Here is an 18,111-nt window from a genome sequence, read left to right on the forward strand (position 1 = left end):
CTCCGTCGACACTTGACGCCCGTGTACCTGCAACCAAAGACCAAACGCACGATCACACCGCACGGTTGACAATTCACTCATCACAAGCAGGATAGAGTACTCCACGTTCCTCAGCACTAACCTCTTGTTGGAATCCGCTTCTGAGAGCAACTATAGATTCATCGTTTGAAGAGGTACAATTTTATTTCATCACCTGAAGCGTGATTAGCTAGATGGGCCTGCTATATATACAGCCCACTATTTATTATTGCATCACGGAAAGGGTAGACAGGAGTGATAGATGCATGCAGAAAAAGCAAAACAATGATATCACCCACGTTCAAACAAGTTTGAAAAGTAGAACAAAGGAAAAAATAAATAAAGAATGCAGCTGGTTTGAAAGCTATTGCATGCACGTGCTGCCTAGTAAAACGGCTTTGCATGCATGTAGCCATGTGCAGCAGCGCAGCCTGCTAGCCCCTCCTAATTAAGAGCTTGCAGCAACTAGTTTCTTCTCTTTTTATTAATAATGTTTTTATCATGTGGTGGTCATATGAAATAATAATGAAAATCTAATTGGAAGTGGCCTTATATATATATATATATATATATATATATATATATATATATATATATATATATATATATATATGTTCGATGGTAGCACCATCTTTCTTCCTCATAGGGTTGTTCATTTTGTCCCACCATCGTAGCAGAGAGCAATATAAAATGGAGAAAAATGCACCGCGTGAGAATGATGCGCCAGCGAAGCAGAAAATACCAAAATATTCTCACATAGGAATGGAAGGCAAAATGATATATGTTATCACATTATTCCACTCCCTTGTGAGTCGTCCTCAGATGTCTGGTGCGGCTGAACAGGTTACGAGGGTCCCCGTCAGGCCAAGTTGGCTTCAAGTTCACAGCACTGAACTCTATTTCCAGACCGGTTCTTGCCCCGTCGCAGCGATCAAAGCCAATGCTGTTGCATGATGCTAGTACCAGGAAGATCGCCGTACAAGGTCGCTCTGGTGTACATGCTGTCCATTCTGCATATAGGAATGAAAGAATCAGAGTGGCTTGATCGATCGATCGTTTGCATACTATTTTCCTCTACATTTCAGCTCTGTTTCTCTGTTTTTTTTATCTGAAGTGCACAAGAGTCCTGAAGGAAAAAGCTGCTCGGCATTGTCTGGTAACATGCATAACTGTCTTCAACTTCTAGTTAGAGTTTTTTTATAACACTACACTACTCCAGCACCCCTCATCACCGCCGGTTCGTAAGGAGTATCACCAACGGTTCAGGAGGCGTTGTATTTATGTCGTTGGTGATAGTGGGGCCATCACCGCCGGTTCCAGAACCGTTGGTGATGTGCACACATCACCGCTGGTTCGTATCTGGAACCGTTGGTGATGGAGACATCAACACCGCCGGTTGAATACACGAACCGGCAGTGAAGACCTTTTTCCAATCAAAAAAAATATTTTCATATAATAATATTGCATCATTTGTATAACATATGTAATATATAATTATAGCAGCAGAATTCAACCATATGAGCTCATACATCGAGATTAAACAAAAGAGTCCATACAATCACCTCTCAGCCTTATCTCAGCCGAAGTAGAAATAATTTTCAGCGCATGAGGCACATCATAGCCCGCCTGCTGAACAAAATAGATTGTAGAGCAACTGAATCACTAAGCCCTCTCAAGTCTCAACATAAAAGAAGAGACAAGCTTGATAATGATCTGAACCGAGGCCTTTATATAGAATCTATCAGCAGAGTCAGATAGTGAAAATTAGGATGGAACCAACCATTTTTGTAGAATCAGCAAACCAGGTGTTATATAATATGGCATGCATTAAGCATCTACAGAATTACTTTTTACATATGCCTGAGCTCATATATCATAGGCATGAAAGGCAACAGCATCGTAAGCTAATTCTTTTGCACTCAAAAGTTAACTTGCAATGAAATACTCCTCCATCCCAACTAATGCCCAAGACATCTTTTCCATATTCAGCTAATGCCTTTAGAAGTGGATGGAACATAGAATTTAACTCAAAAGGGGCAATCCGCTAGAATAAAGAAATGAACATTGCTAAATATGAAGTAAATCAATGACACAGATCTATCAGCTCAAATGGCAAGAAGTATAAACAACAGCATAAAGAACAGCTATAAGTAAATAAAAGGCTTAATAAAAAGTTGCAATTCTTACTTCCTCCTTGAAATTAAGATCATAAGTCTTATCCTTCTCACTGAAGAATTCAGAAGCAGCAACATCCATTCCAATAACCACCTGCCATGGATAGGTTGAATCAACAATACACGAAGGTTGAATTATGAGGTAAGTAGTGAAGAGAGGAGGTACCTTTCCAGTGTATCCAGCCTTTTCTATAGCTGCCTTCAACAGTTCAAGGCCCTCTTGAGTTTATAATACATAATTATTGCAGCAGAATTGAACTATAAGATATTATACATTGAAATCAAATGAGAGAGTTGAAACATCATAATAAAAAATATAGAGTCCACGCATCAAGTTTAAGAACATCTAGTCCATACACCAAATATATTACAATGCTTGACAAGAACGATACGATCTAGACATTACACCTAGATTATGCTGTACTCAGATCCTGGCTTCACCACGTAGTCCACAAGCCATCCAGCTAGTTCTTCTTGAAGTGCTACTAGCTCGCCCATGAGCAATTCACGTGAATCCAACTCAGTGTTCTGGAAAAAAAATGACACAACAAGATATTAGACAAGTTAGATAATTCAAGACACAAGAACATATATCAATTAACCATTTCATACAAACCATTTTGGCGCTTCTGCAATCGCCGGTGTAGCAGTGCATGTAATGCATTACATAGAACCCATAGTGATCATTGCCCGGAGGCTGCTTGAGGATGTATTTAGCCTCTTCTACAGTGAAGTCTCCCCAAAAAGGTCTATGGATTTTGCTTTTCTTACGGTACTTAGCGAAGGCCCTATATATGAGCGAAATTATGAAATAGAAATTGCATGAATAAGACACACGACATTGAAATATCGTATAAATTCACTTGCTTTACTTGTTGACGACATCAATGACGGGCTGGATTAGTGATAATGGCCTCTTTCGTGAGTCATAAACCTCGATTCGACTATCGTTAAGGCTGATATCGAGTAGGACATGATGATAACTGTATATAAGACACAACAAAGCAAATTAATAATAACCGTGGTGAGAATAACTTTGATATGGAATTAAAAAACAAACTTACAAGCAATTGTATGAAAGAAGTATGGATCTTTTATCCTGCATGGAGAGGAAAGCTTTGTACAAGTAGTCAACGGTACTTGGTAAATTGACTGTGTTCTCATGTACGGTGCTAGGGTCCAAGAAGCCTATATTGTTAATCCCACATCGTCTACATTTGTGTGACTCCATTCTAGAAAAAAATAATGAAAAGTTAAACATGCTAATGAGTGATAAATGACGACAGATGATCAGTAGTGAGGATACTTACACAGTCCACAAGGTCATAATTGAGACGTCGAGAGCACCCTGTTGGTAGAAATGATACAAGTGCTCGAAATCAACCCACACTATGCCTTCCCCCTTATGAAGATCTTCATCAAGATAACTTCGGGATTTGTGGGTAGCTTCGGGATTTGTTCTGGGGCCACCAGATCTTTCCCCAATTCAAATTTCCAGGTAATCGGTGGTAGTGGCAATGGTTGTTTCCACCAATCTTCTCCATACTCAATTTGAAGAAGTTCTAACTCTGTCATGTTGTTTTGTTCACAAAATGCGGCCCGTTCAGCTACATTTAACTTGTGTGCAGCTCGGGTTCCTTCACGCCACCTCTCTATATTCATAGTTCGCTCATAGTCTGAAAGCGGAGGTTGATTATTTCCAGTTTGCGGCATTTTCATTAAGTTTAAGAAATGGTCCATTGCACCTTTGGGGACTATGAAGTCCTCCTCTACTTTCTTTCCTTTTTCTTTGAGTAGCGATGTTATGCTTCCACTCACCTGTTTCTTGCCCGTTCCTTCACATGGTCCCTCTGGCTTTTCTGCCGGTTCTGAATATTGCTTCTGAGATGATATTTTCTGTGTTCTCGATGATGTTCGCCTTTTTTTAGGAGGGCTAGGAGGAGTTAGCTCTCTTTGAGGTCCAAGATGCAACCGGAAGCTTCGTCTTCCCATCATGTTGAGTAATTGGATGCAGCTCACTTCTGACATTCATATCTTGCAGGTCCTGTCGAGTTTCAAGTGAGTCTTTTCCTTTACCTTTCATGGCCATTAATGTTCCGAGTGTGCTCTCAGTAACATTTTTAGTTAGATGCATGCCATCAAGTGCGTGACGAACAATCAAGTCCTGCCAATAAGGGAGTCTCCAGAACAAGGATTTTTTTCCACAACGAATCAGCTGGAGCGGGTACACTTCCTTTGCCCTTTCCTAGTACAACTCTTAGTTTACTAACCTTCTTGTATATCTCCTTCCCATCTAGAAACTTGGGTGGTAAACGTTCATCCCTTGTACCATCAAAGGATTTCTTGTTCCGGCGATATGGGTTAGCCTTTGGAAGGAACCTACGATGACCCATGTAAACCATTTTGTTGCTATTCTTCAACCATCTTGCGTCGGTATCATCCAAACAAACCTCACATCCCTTGTAACCCTTCGTTACTTGGCCTGCTAAGCTACCAAGGCCGGGAAGGTCTGTGATTGTTACAAACAAAATTACCTTCAGAGTGAAGTGTTCTCGCTTGTACTCATCCCACACCCTGACACCATCGTTCCACAACTTCATTAGATCATCCACCAGTGGTTCCAAATAAACATCGATATCATTTCCAGGTTGTTTTGGCCCTTGGATTAGTAATGGCATCATGATGTAGGTCCGCTTCATACACAACCAAGGAGGAAGGTTGTATATGCAAAGAGTTACAGGCCACGTACTGTGTTTGCTGCTCACCATGTTAAAAGGACACATCCCATCCGTACTCAAACCGAATCTTATGTTTCTTATTTCCATTGCAAACCGATTCTTGTATTTGTAGTTGATAGCTCTCCACTGTGAACCATCTACAGGGTGTCTGAGATGCCCATCAACGAGTCGATCTTTGGCATGCCACCTCATCAGCTTGGCAGTCTTCGCGTTTGCAAACAACTGTTTCAAACGAGGAATGATAGGAAAATACCAGACGACCTTGGCAGGTGGTCGTTTGTTGCGGTCACCTTTCATTGACAATGCCGATTCAGGACATTTGTACCGTGTAGCTGAGCACACTGGACATGCATCCAAGTCTTCATATTTGCCGTGATACAAGATGCAATCCTTAGAGCATGCATGGATCTTTTGTACCTCCAGTCCCATTGGGCAAATCATTTGCTTCGCCTGGTATGTGTTTTCAGGCAACCCGTTAGGGCTTGGCAGCAACTTCTGCAATAAGCTTAACAAATCATCAAATCCCTTGTCTGACAAACCATTACTAGACTTCATCTCCAATAGCATCAGGTTTGCTTCAAGTTTAGACACGCTGCAACTTGGGTAAAGTGGTCTTGCATCTATCCTCATCTGCTCCAACTTCTTCAGATTCTTTTCGTCAAGAAAGTCCGGTTCCCCATCACGTATCATCTGGTCTAGTGCATCCACAACATCATCAGCAACTAATGTTTCCTGCATGGTTTCATTTACGCTTTCATGTCCGGTTTCCTCTACTATTTCCGGGTTAGTTGTTTCCTCCACTGTTTCATGCCTGTCCTCATGGACGGAGTGCATTGTCTCACCAACCTCACCGTGCTTGTTCCAAACTTGGTAGTTGGGCATAAAACCTCTAAATAACAGATGAAAGCGGATCTGCTCAACATTGCCAAACTGCTTCTGATTTTTGCAATCAATGCATGGGCAATACACGTAGCCATCATCTTGTAGATTCTTGTGTGCCTTGGCAGTCTGCACAAACGAGTCCACACCATTGACAAAATCCAAATTTCCAGCCTTTGTACCGTACATCCAACCTCGATTCATCTATGCACACAAGAAAACATCCAAGAATCTGAATTTAGTAAAATTATCATCTCAACACATAGATTTTCAGTTTATCAAGTTTCGTAACAAATATCACACTTTAAGGGCCATCTAAATCAATTAAGAAAGAGGCTTTACTTCAATAATTAAAATATCTACTTCAATTTTTGTCAAGTTCCTTATCATCAAAACTAAGAAATGCCATCTAAATTAATTAAGAAAAAGCATTTACATCTCGATCATCACAATTAATAAATATCCTATAAACTAATTAAGAAAGACCCCTTACATCCCAATCATCGCAATTATGACAACAATCTAACCATAAAGAGCTAGTTCTTACCTTCAATCAAATATGTGAAGTCCAGTCCTCAAAATTTAATGAGCCTCCATGATGACTTCATGATGAGTGTTCATGAGAAATTATCCTAAAGTGAAGAAAAAGAGTCTCTCCTTGATCAATTCATCACAAAATGAATGACTAATCCTAAGATAAAGGCTATGAATCAAATGGGTTGCTAGCTACAAACCTATCACAAGTTGGTTCACTCAAACAACAAAAAAAGAAGCCCCAATGATGAGAAATGATCCAAAAATGGAGAAAAAAGCCCTCCTTGATCAATTCATCACGAAATGCATGATTAATCCCAAGAAAATGGGTACAAAGCCAATGAATTGATGGCTACTAACCTTAGAATAAGTTGGTGGAGCCAATACATCAAGAATGGTGAGGTTTCATGAGAATTTCGGCAAAATCCGGCAGCAACAATGGAGGAGAGAGGTGTGGCCGTCGGGCTGGAGAAGAAAGGTGGTGGGAGGAAGGAGGAGTTGGGGTTTTGTACTGTACAGGCTTATCACCGCCGGTTCTAAAGACGAACCGTTGGTGATACTGCTTATCACCGCCGGTTCGTGTTACAAACCGGCGGTGATATGCTCGCAGGACATCAAAAACGGTTCGTAACACGAACCGGCGGTGATAATCAGCATCACCGCCAGTTCCAACCACCACTACGGCCACCTACTATAGACCCGGCGGTGATACCTTATCACCGCCGGTTCATGTTGAACCGGCGGTGATAGCCCGTTGGCAATGGCCAATTCTCTAGTAGTGCTACTACACAAATCTTTACTGAGGCGGGTAAAAAGCATTATCCGAGACGGTTTTTGCAACTGCCTCGGAGCTAACGTCACAGTTAATTGTGGAATTAACCGAGACGGTTGTGTTGCGCACCTCGGTAAATAGAATAAAAAAATAAAAAAAGAAAAAGCTTGCCAAGCCCGCCACGTCCCGCCGACCACCGCAACCAGATCCGGCGGCCTCGGCGTGCCCGCTCCGCCATGGACCCCACCGCTCACACTGCCACCACTGGCAGCCTCGGCTGCGCCGGCTTTGCCATGGGCCCACCGCCGTTCACTCCGCCATTAGATCCGCTCAGAGCAGGGGCGATGGAGGGAGGGGGTGTCGGTGGCCGAAGCGCCACTCACCACAGCACCGCCGAATCCGTCCCAATGCGCCACTGGCCACAGCGCCACCGGTTCGCTCGCCCTCCCCCCCCCCCCCCCCCCCCGCACCGCGCCGCTCACCGTAGCACCGCCGCAGCGCCCTGACCACTGCTCGCCGGAGCGGCGCTGCTGCACAGGCACCATGGCCCTCTCACTGTGGCCTCTTGACCCCATGCTCGCCGGAGAGAAGAAGGGGAGGGGCGATGCTGTAGGGAGAGAGGGGCGCGAGCTTTGGGGGCGCCTGGGGAGGAGCTGGGCGCCGCGTGGGAGGTGAAGGAGTTGGGCGCCGCGGCCCGCTGGGGAGGAGCTGGGCGCAACCAGAGACAGAGAGAGAAGTGCTGCTGGGAGAGGGAGAGGTGAGTGGGTTAGGGTTTTGATTTATTTATAAACTCTTCTCAGCTACTGGGCTCATATGGGCTTCTATTGGGCTCAGTCTATTAACCGAAGCGGGCCTTTGTAAGGCGTCCGCTTCGGTTAATGGATTTTTAGAGGTGGTTTTTTGAAACCGCTTCGATTAATAATAAATGACCGCCTCGGTTTATCAGAGGCATCAACCGAGGCAGTTAAAAAATGTGCCCCACCTCCGAGGCCATTTTTAAAGGTCGTGGTTAATTGTTTTTTGTAGTAGTGTAAGATAATATTAACAATGGAGAAAGACCAACATTGTTATGCATCCTCCTGGTTAGAGTTTGGCTTCAGGAAGTGGAAGCCTTTCACAACAGTCATGAGTAGACAGACACTCTAACAGCGTAATCTCTCGTCACCTCATATTGGCCCACCGACCATAGACACATTTAGCGCATCCTGACGCCTCCTCGTTGACGCCTCTCAACGCCTTCTCTCATATTGTCCCCACGAATCTAGATACATGAAATGCCTCCCCAACCATTGTAAAATTTCAAATGAGGAGTTTTAGTCAATGTCTGAGCGAAAAATTCATCTTGTGAATATGAAGAAGGGAGTACTTTATGTAACTGCATGAAACATAAGTGGCCTTCATCAAATTCACCTAGTAATCTCTCTTCGTCATAGAAGAAATACGTACGGTGAGAGCATGGGTATATATGTACGATCTGACATAGAGTTGAAGGCCACCAATAGTTTTGATGCCACCACAAAATTAAACTCCATTGTGCTAGTATCAAACTATGACGATTAGTCCATTAACACAATCTGAAATTCCACACCAACCAAAAATAACTAGTGTATGACTCGACTCTACAAGTGTACCGTTATACGATGCGGCCCTTCACATGGTATAGCATTATATATTTGTTGCTAGCCTACCTTGCTTCCTCGATCGTATGTCCATTCACTTGACATACAATCAAGATGGATGAGAAAGAGAGCAGGTGAGATGTGGCCGTGAGAGAAGAAATTAACAGAAATTCTCGTGTCTAGTAGGGAACGGGAGGCAAAAGGAAATAGGCTATGGCACTGTGAACTGTTGCTTCATGCTAAAACTTAGTAGATGGCTAGGAGAGAATCATGGTTCCTCAAAGAAATAAGCAATTGAACGGTTACCAAAACTGAGGTGGTGCATCTCTGGAATTTGTGGAGTACAATAATCACGTCAGGGCAGAACAAAATATGTCTTCAACCCAGAGAGCTCGTTTTTTTTTCTTTGAGGAGCAGGGGCGTTTAACCATTGATAAACTTGGAAATGAAGAACATCGGATCATAACCACTGTTCTACATGCAGATTTGGTACTATAAATCTTCAAATTGCTTTGCATATTGCTCCACTGATCCAGTCTGTCTGAGCTCCAACAAATCATCCAGAGCATCTCTGTATTCATATTGCCCAAACTGTGCCTCAACTGCATCAGCAAACTGATCCCAAGTGGCATCAAGGTGGTGTTGCTTCTTGTACAATTGTAGCCACTTAGCAGCATTTTAGTCAAAATGCAGAGCAGCTGCTGTAACCCACATACTCTTCAATGTTAGCAATGCGAAAGTAATCCAGGCACTTGTCTCTCCATGTCGTCGGATGCTCTCCGGTGAATAGAGGGAACTGCATTTTGGGTAGCACTGAACGCGGAATGTGACCCCCATCCCGACCAGGGTGTGGAACGCCAACCTATGCTCAGCGAGTAGAAGTCTCTCTGTGGTGTTGGTGTTGGCCTTGGACGGCTAAACCGAGCACCTGCTCTAGAACACACTGAGTTTGTTGTCCGTGTCACTGTCAGACATCATATATTCATATCGAGCGTCAATTGAGCAGCTGCCTGACCAGTGGCTTCCACCTGCTTGGCAAAGAGCTGTTGGCAAAGAATACTCAAACGCAACTCGTTTCTGAGGAATGTTAAGTACTCTATCCTGCTTGTGATGAGTGAATTGTCAACTGTGCGGTGTGATCGTGCGCTTGGTATTTGGATTGCAGGTACACGGGCGTCAAGTGTCGACCGTGAGCTGCCGTGAAGGTGCTGTGGCCAATGGACCGTGCGGTGGACGGCGGTGAAGGGCAGCCGGGACCGGAGCTCATGCCGGGCGGCAGTTGTGGCGTCCACTCCTGGATCGAGGGCGCAAGCGGCGACGGAAGGCGGGTTTCTTGGTTTGCACCACAAAACCAAGGAGGCGGACGGTGGTTGAAGACGCCAAGTTCTGGAGGCACGGGCATCGGTCTCGGGACTGACGGAGGCGATGGGCGTCGACGGCGTCTAGGGCCTCGCTGCGGGCGAGGAGGTGACGGGCATCGGGTGGCGTCTAGGGCCGTCAGAAGGCCGAGGCGGGAACGGCATCTAGGGCCACGACGTGGAGGTGGGAATCTTTCCGCGCGTGGAGTTTTGGTGGTTTTCTCAAAACCGGCCACCTACCTGGGTTTCGCGGACCCCCCAAAACCGCGGACCGGATCTTCATCCACACGACGGCATCGCGGAGAAGACTTCGACTTGAAGAAAGAACCTCGACCGTCGGATGAGTTCTTGTATCTTTTTTGGTTTTGCCCCTACAGGCTTTCTAGTGTCTATTAGAGTCTAGGGGTAGTTTAGTCTTTTAGTCTAGAGTTAGTGGGGGATAAATATCTCTCTCCCTCCTCACTCTCTTCTTGCTCTCTCTTTTCCCGGGACAGAGCCAGCCGTCTCCTCCCTGGCGCCCTCTTCCTCTCCTCCCTGTTCCTCCATTCTCCTCTCTAGAGGTTAAGATTTTAGCCATGGATTTGTGAAGACTTTGTACGTGATTTGATCGGGAAAGGAGGCCCTTCCCTCCTTGTTCCCTCTGGGGTTTTGAATTCACTTCATTTTCATTCATCTTGAGCCTCGTTTGCTTGAATTTTGATTTTCCTTTGTCGATTCATGAGCACGAGTTGATGGCTTGGTTCTTGATGATTTTGTGACTCTTTGAAGTGATTCTAATCCTTCTAGCCAAGTGCTACAATCCTTGGAATCACGAGTCTCTACGAATCGAAGTTTTTGCGTTCTAGAGAAAACCCCGCTTTTACTCCGATTTCTTTCGATTCCTCTTAATCCGTGTGGACTTTCGTCGAAATCTTTTGGGGATGTGTTCTTGAAGTCATCATCTTCATCACCCCAAAATTTGAGCTCCTTTGGACTTGATTTGATTGTCAAATCATCAAGTTTTTCAAAGTTTGCAGACTGGAGAAACCCTATTCTGCTCGGGCAGGATTTTTCATTATCGCCGGTTGAACCGACGATCACATTCTATTGCGTCGGATCAACCGGTGAGTGAAGTTTTCACTTGTTAGGGTTTTTGGGGTTTTCGGTGGTTGCACCGGTGTATCAAACTCTGCATGCATCGGATCAACTGGTGCTACCACTGAATTTGTTGTTTTGCTCGTTTAACCGGTGTATACTTTTTCCTAGTCGTCGGTTAAACCGGTGCTCATGTGGTTTCGAATTGTTGCTCCTCTGGACAACTGCACCGGCGTTTTGGTGTTGCTAGCGTCGGTTTAACCGGTGGTCGTTAAGTCATTTTGTAGTTCCTCTGGACAACTGCACTATCGTTTGGATTTGATTTTGCCGGATCATCCAGTGTGTGCTAACACCGGTTGAACCGACGCCGTGTTAAGCTCTACGTCGGATCAACCGACGCTCGTTTCTCTCTGCTGCCGGCTCTGCTCATCGGTTGAACCGACGCTGTTCAAATCAGTGCGTCGGATCAACCGGTGAGTTATACCGTGCTATTCTTGCGCTGTTTGTTCGTGATTTGTTCCGAATTGGTTCTTGCTTGTTCCTAAGGTTGTTTTGTGTTGGTGTAGCTTCTCCATAGCTACAACACACTTCATCTAGGATGTTAGGGTTGGGTGTGTTTTAGGGAATCATAAGCCGAGCTTCCGTTTGCGATAAATTTTTATCGGCTCCCGTTCACCCCCCCCTCTGGTCGCCTTTTCGGTCCCTCAATTGGTAGCAAAGCTTGGTTAAGGTTTTCAGTACCTTGATCAGTTCGAAAACTATTTGGCGACCATGGCGAGTCTTGGTAAGATCCCTATGTTTGCCGGCGAGGACTATGCTTATTGGAAGGTGCGTATGCGAGCCTTCTTGCAAAGCATGGGAGCCGAGGTTTGGGAGATTACCAAGAACCAGGCTTACGAGGTTCTTGCCGTTCGGACCACACCTCTTCAGGTGTCCGAGCATGAGGCTAACGCCAAGGATGTCAATGCCTTGTTCCTAGAGTTTCTTGTGCGGAGTTCTCACACATCCAGGGTTTTCAGGAAGCCTACAAAGTTTGGACGTGTCTTGAGAACTACCACGAGGGCACACCTCATGTCAAGGCCAGACTGTTCGAGACTCACCGGCGTGAATATGAGAATTTCACACAGGGGCCGGGTGAGAGCATTGGCGACATGTTCAGTCGGTTTCAATTGATTGTGAACAAAGTCAATGCGAACAGATCTGCTGATGCCCTTGAGTACATAGAGCATGAGAAGGCCCTCAAGTTGCTCTACGCACTTGACCGCTCTATGTGGGATCTCAAGGTGAACACGATCATCGAGTCTGCTGGCTATGAGACTCTGACCGTGAATGAGCTTTTCAGCAAGCTCAAGGCCACGGAGGTGGATAACCAGACATGAGCCAAGCTCAATAGTGCCCCTCCTTCCAAGAGCGTCGCTCTTGTGACTGGCCCAGGTGGATCGAGCTCTAACGCTAACTCTGCTCTTGGCTTTTCTCACGCCTCTCTGCCCTCTGTTACAGATGAGCAGCTAGAGACACTGGGCGACGATGACTTGTGCCTTCTCATCAGCAAGTTCCAGTGTGTCTACCACAACTGGCAGAGATGGAAGTACCCCGGGTGCTACCACTACGGCGATCCGAACCACTTCATCGCCGAGTGTCCCAAGAAGTCCGGCGGTGGCCAGAACAACAACCCCGACTACTACCGCCACCGCCACTGTGATGAGGGAGGCTCCAACAAGCAGCGTCGGCGCCACAAGCACCGTAGTCGTGACCAGGGAGGACGCTTCAACAAGGAGTCGCTAAAGAAGCGCTTCCAGTACAAGGCCAAGAAGCGGGAGAAGGCTTTCCTGACGCAGCTCAGTGACCTCGACAAGAGCTCCGACACCGACCGCTCTTCTTCACCGACCTCCGACGACGATGACAAGAAGAAGAAGAAGAAGCGGGACAAGGATGCCACCGGCTTCATCGGCCTTTGCTTGGCGGCCGGTCGGCGCAAGGGCTTCTGCACCATGGCAGGTGAAGCAAATGGTGCTCGTGCGTCTTCAGGTGAACATGCTACACCGATGCACGTCGACTCTTCTCCTGGATCTGAGAATGATTCAGAGGTAAACTCCACCATCGACCTCCTTGATACTGAGATTAGGGAGTTGTACGCCGCTCTCGACAACCAGAAGAGGCTGCTTAAGGAAGCAACTAGAGTGCGTAGAAAGCTTAGGGCTGAGCTGCCTTGTGCTAGGGAGAAATCTAGAGAGGATGAGTGTGCTGGCTGCATATCTCACATGAATGATCTTGTTGCTCTCCATGCCAAGCATGATGAGAACGTCACGAACTTGGATGTTGCCAAGACCTCGCTTTCTGACGTGTCTCACGAGCTAGCCAAGGCAAAGCATAAACTTGAACTGGTTAAGGACGCTCCCATTGTTAGTGATGTGCTTGAATGTGATGAGTGTCCTATCTTTAAGTCTGATCTAGCTTCTTTGCAGTCTAAGTTTGCCACTGTTGTTTGTGAACTAGAGGAGCTTAGATCTAGGCTTGTTCTGCTTGGTGCTTGTAAGCTTTGTCCCACGCTTAGGTCGGAGCTAGATGAGAAGAACGCCTTGATTAAGTCTTTGGGGAAGATTAAGGTTGGGGAGTCTAGCCCACCTATTGATTGTCATGTTTGCCATGGTTTGATCTCTGATTTGGATAATTTTGCGGTAGAGAAAGCCAATTTGGAGAATGAGAATACCTATCTTAGGGCGATTCTTAGTGGGGTCTCTGCTAGTGAGCCACAGTTGGGCATGATAATCAAGCAGTTCAAGCGTGGTGATGGGTTTGGGGTCGGTTACACATACACGAAGGCAGACTTTGACAAGTTGTATGGTAAGATCGGCAAGGCTGCTGGAGCTCCAAGTGCTCTGAACACTGCTAGCACGAGCACACAGCCTTCACTTGTTGACCCCGTGGATGGTGTGCTTAAAGAACCATCGAAAGCACCTCCATAGAAGCAGGTTTGGGTTCCAAAGCCTAATGAGCTGAGGAATCCACTCGATACGCTCCCTGCTGCCACAGCCCAGGTTGCCCAGAAGAAGGGGGCTGCTCCTCCCCGTCCGCAGGCGAGGCCTCCACCTTCCAGGAGAGAGGTGAGGTACCACTGCAAGTACTGTGACAGAGAGGGTCACCTGGAGGAGTTTTGCTTCAGGAGGAAGCGGGCTGTGAGGCGTGAGCAGGAGAGACACAACCCAGACATGTACTCTGCTCGGGTGCATGGTCCTCCTCGGCGTGGTGGTAGGCAAGATGCTAGGGTGCGCTGTGTAGGTGGATGACAGGGAGACGGTAGTGGTTACCGTGCTCCAGCGGGTGGTCGCTTTGCCGGTCGTGCTCCTGGTCATCCTCAGTACGGCTATGGACCACGGGACCGAGGCTTTGGAGGAGGTTACGATGCACCACGCTTTCCTCGCGGTGGTGGTCGTCAGCCTCGCAGTAGACGGGACAGGGGATACGCTTTGACTGATTTCGCTAACCCTTCTGTAGAGCAAATGGCTCGACACTGGTTTGCTTCTCACTTTGCTAACCCCAGTGTTGAGACATTTGCTCACCCCTTGTCTCACTACTGATGTGCAGGTCGGAGGCTTGGAGAACAGGTGGATCATGGACTCTGGTTGTTCGCGCCATATGACCGGGAATGACAAATGGTTCTCCAGCCTCACCCCAATGTGCCACAAAGAATACATCATTTTTGGGGATAATGGTAAGGGCAAGGTACGTGGTGCTGGCGCTGTTAGAGTTTCTGATCGCTTCACCCTGAGAGAGGTTGCTTTGGTTTCGAATCTTGGCTTTAATTTGCTATCTGTTTCGCAACTTCTTGATGAGGGGTTTGAAGTTCGCTTTAAGGAGGGTTGTTCTCGAGTTTTGGATTCCAGAGGAGACCTGATTTGCCGGATCGTTCCTCGTGACCGAGTTTTCTTGGTCGATTTCTCTGGAACTCCTTTTGGCCCTTCTTGTTGCTTGTTGGCTGGTCCTTCTTCTGATCTGTGGAAGTGGCATAGGAGACTTGGACATTTGAGCTTCGACTTGTTGTCTAGACTTAGCTCACTTGACCTAATCCGAGGATTGCCCAAATTGAAGTTTGAAAAGGACCTTGTTTGCCATCCGTGTCGCCACGGGAAGATGATTGCCGCTTCTCATCCGCCTGTCAATCAGGTGATGACCGCTCACCCTGGAGAGTTGCTACACATGGACACTGTTGGTCCTTCTCGGGTGCTGTCTGTTGGTGGCAAGTGGTACGTTCTTGTGATCGTGGATGAATTTTCTCGCTATTCTTGGGTCTTTTCATGAGAACCAAGGATGAGGCTTTCGAGTTTGTTCGAGACTTGATCTTGAGGTTGAAAAACGAGCTACCCCAGGCCATGCGAGCGATTCGCAGTGATAATGGCATAGAATTCAAAAATGCTCGTTTTGACACCTTTTGCAGTGATCAAGGGCTTGAACACCAGTATTCTTCTCCCTATACTCCACAGCAGAATGGAGTTGTAGAACGGAAGAATCAGACGCTAGTTGAGATGGCGAGGATGATGCTCGACGAGCATAGGACTCCTCGAAAGTACTGGGCTGAGGCGGTTAATACCGCTTGTTATGTGTCCAACCGCATTTTCTTGCGTGCTTTCATCCACAAGACTTCTTATGAGTTGCGATTCGGACGCCAGCCCCGTGTTGACCATCTCAGAGTTTTCGGTTGCCGGTGCTTTGTGCTGAAAGAAGGAAATCTTGATAGTTTGAGTCTCGCTCGTCTGACGGCATTTTTCTCGGTTATGCTTCTCATTCCAGAGCATGCCGTGTGTTGCTTATTGATTCTAACATCGTCAGAGAGACTTGTGAAGTCACTTTCGACAAGACTACACGTGCAATGCTTCTGTCTTTGAAGTTGCAGGAGATGATGAGCTCGGCACCTCCATCTTTGAAGATGAGGAGGAAGAAGCTGCGGAGGGTGATGCTGAGGCTACCACGCGTGCTGTGGACCAAGCAGCCTCCACCACGAGCTCGGACGATGACGATGGCCCCGATCCGACTACATCTACTTCACGGGGGCCGATCGAGCAGGTGACTCAGCCTTCCCCAGCTGCACCTGAGGAGGCACCAGCTTCAGTTGAGGAGGAGGCGACTTCGACAAGGGAAGCACCGCGACACATTCAGCGTCGTCATCCACCTCAACAAATGCTAGGTGACCTCAATGAGCGAGTCACATGGTGCAAGGTAACAAGTATCGCTGGTTTGCTCATTCAGCTTTTGTTGCCTCTTTTGAGCCCATAGATGTTGGACACACACTTTCTGACTCCAATTGGTTCAATGCCATGCATGAGGAACTTAAAAATTTTGAAAGAAACCAAGTGTAGGTTTTAGTCGAGCCTCCACCTGCTTGAAATCCCATCGGAACGAAGTGGGTTTTCAAAAACAAGCAGGGTGGGGATGGGATGGTTGTCCGAAACAAGGCTCGTCTTGTTGCCCAGGGGTTTTGCCAAAAAGAAGGGATTGATTTTGAGGAAACTTTTGCCCCAGTTGCTCGTTTGGAAGCTATTCGGATCTTTCTTGCATTTGCTGCTTCCAAGGGTTTTAAAGTTTTTCAAATGGATGTGAAATCTGCCTTCTTAAATGGTTTTATTGAAGAAGAGGTTTAAGTGAAGTAACCCCCTGGCTTTGAAAATCCCAAGTTTCCAAACCGTGTTTACAAACTTCAGAAAGCTCTTTATGGTTTGAAACAAGCGCCTAGAGCTTGGTACGATAGGCTTAAAACCTTCTTGCTTGCTCAAGGTCTTAAAATGGGATGTGTTGACAAAACCTTATTCCTCATGCGCTCTGGCTCTGACTTTCTGTTGATTCAGATTTACGTGAATGATATCATCTTTGGTGGCTCTTCTCACGCTCTTGTCTCCAAGTTTTCTGAGCAGATGTCCAGGGAGTTCGAGATGAGCATGATGGGTGAGCTGCAGTTCTTCCTCGGGCTGCAGATCAAGCAAACTCCTCAGGGCACGTTCATCCATCAAGCGAAGTACACCAAGGACTTGCTGCGAAAGTTCGACATGAGTGACTTGTCTTCTCAGCCGACTCCAATCAGCACTTCGACGGCGCTTGATAAGGACTTGGACGGTGAGGCGGTGGACCATACGGAGTACAGGAGCATGATCGGCTCCCTCCTGTACCTGACGGCGATGCGGCCGGACATTCAGTTCGGCGTCGGCCTCTGTGCGCGGTACCAGGCTTCGCCGCGCACCTCCCACAGGCAGGTGGTGAAATGCATCTTCAGGTATCTGAAATTCACCCTTGAATTTGGTCTTTGGTACTCTGCGGATTCTTCTCTGGTTTTAGTGGGCTTTTCTGATGCCGACTTTGGTGGGTGTCGGTTGGATCGCAAGTCGACATCCGGCACTTGTCAATTTCTCGGTACATCTTTGGTGTCTTGGTCCTCTCGCAAGCAGGATAGCGTAGCACTTTCTTCCACAGAAGCTGAGTATGTTGCCTCCGCTAGCTACTGCTCCCAGATCCTTTGGATGAAACAAACCTTACAGGATTATGGACTGAGTTTTGATAGGGTTCCCATCTTTGTAGACAATATGTCCGCTATTAATATTGCAAAGAACCCTGTCCTACACTCCAGAACCAAACACATAGATATCCGGTTCCACTTCCTGCGAGATAACCATGAGAGAGGCCACATAGACTTGATCCATGTCCCTTCAGAGAGGCAAACCGCAGATATCCTCACCAAACCTCTTGAGCAGGACACCTTTGCTCGCTTGCGAGGGGAGCTTGGGGTTTGTTACCCCTTTTGATCGCTGACTTTTCTTTGGTTAGCTTTGTAGGTCTTGTTTGTTTTTCTCTTCGTTTTCTAGGTTTGGTAGTTGCATTGTGCATATGCATTGTACATTTATGTATTTTGCATTGCCTCACTTGCACTAGCATTCTTGTATACATTGTTATGATCTTCTA

General features: G+C 46.6%; 1 long non-coding RNA gene across 1 annotated transcript; it reads right to left on the minus strand.

The window, feature by feature from the left end:
- Positions 1-2,211: 2,211 nt before the first annotated feature.
- LOC120695927 lies at positions 2,212-2,434 on the minus strand. Its single transcript, XR_005683950.1, has 2 exons — positions 2,359-2,434; positions 2,212-2,286 (listed from the first exon to the last, which is right to left on the minus strand). It is a non-coding gene; the product is annotated as an uncharacterized LOC120695927 (long non-coding RNA).
- Positions 2,435-18,111: the final 15,677 nt, after the last annotated feature.

This window comes from Panicum virgatum, chromosome 2K, assembly GCF_016808335.1.
Source record: "Panicum virgatum strain AP13 chromosome 2K, P.virgatum_v5, whole genome shotgun sequence".
Taxonomy (NCBI): domain Eukaryota; kingdom Viridiplantae; phylum Streptophyta; class Magnoliopsida; order Poales; family Poaceae; genus Panicum; species Panicum virgatum.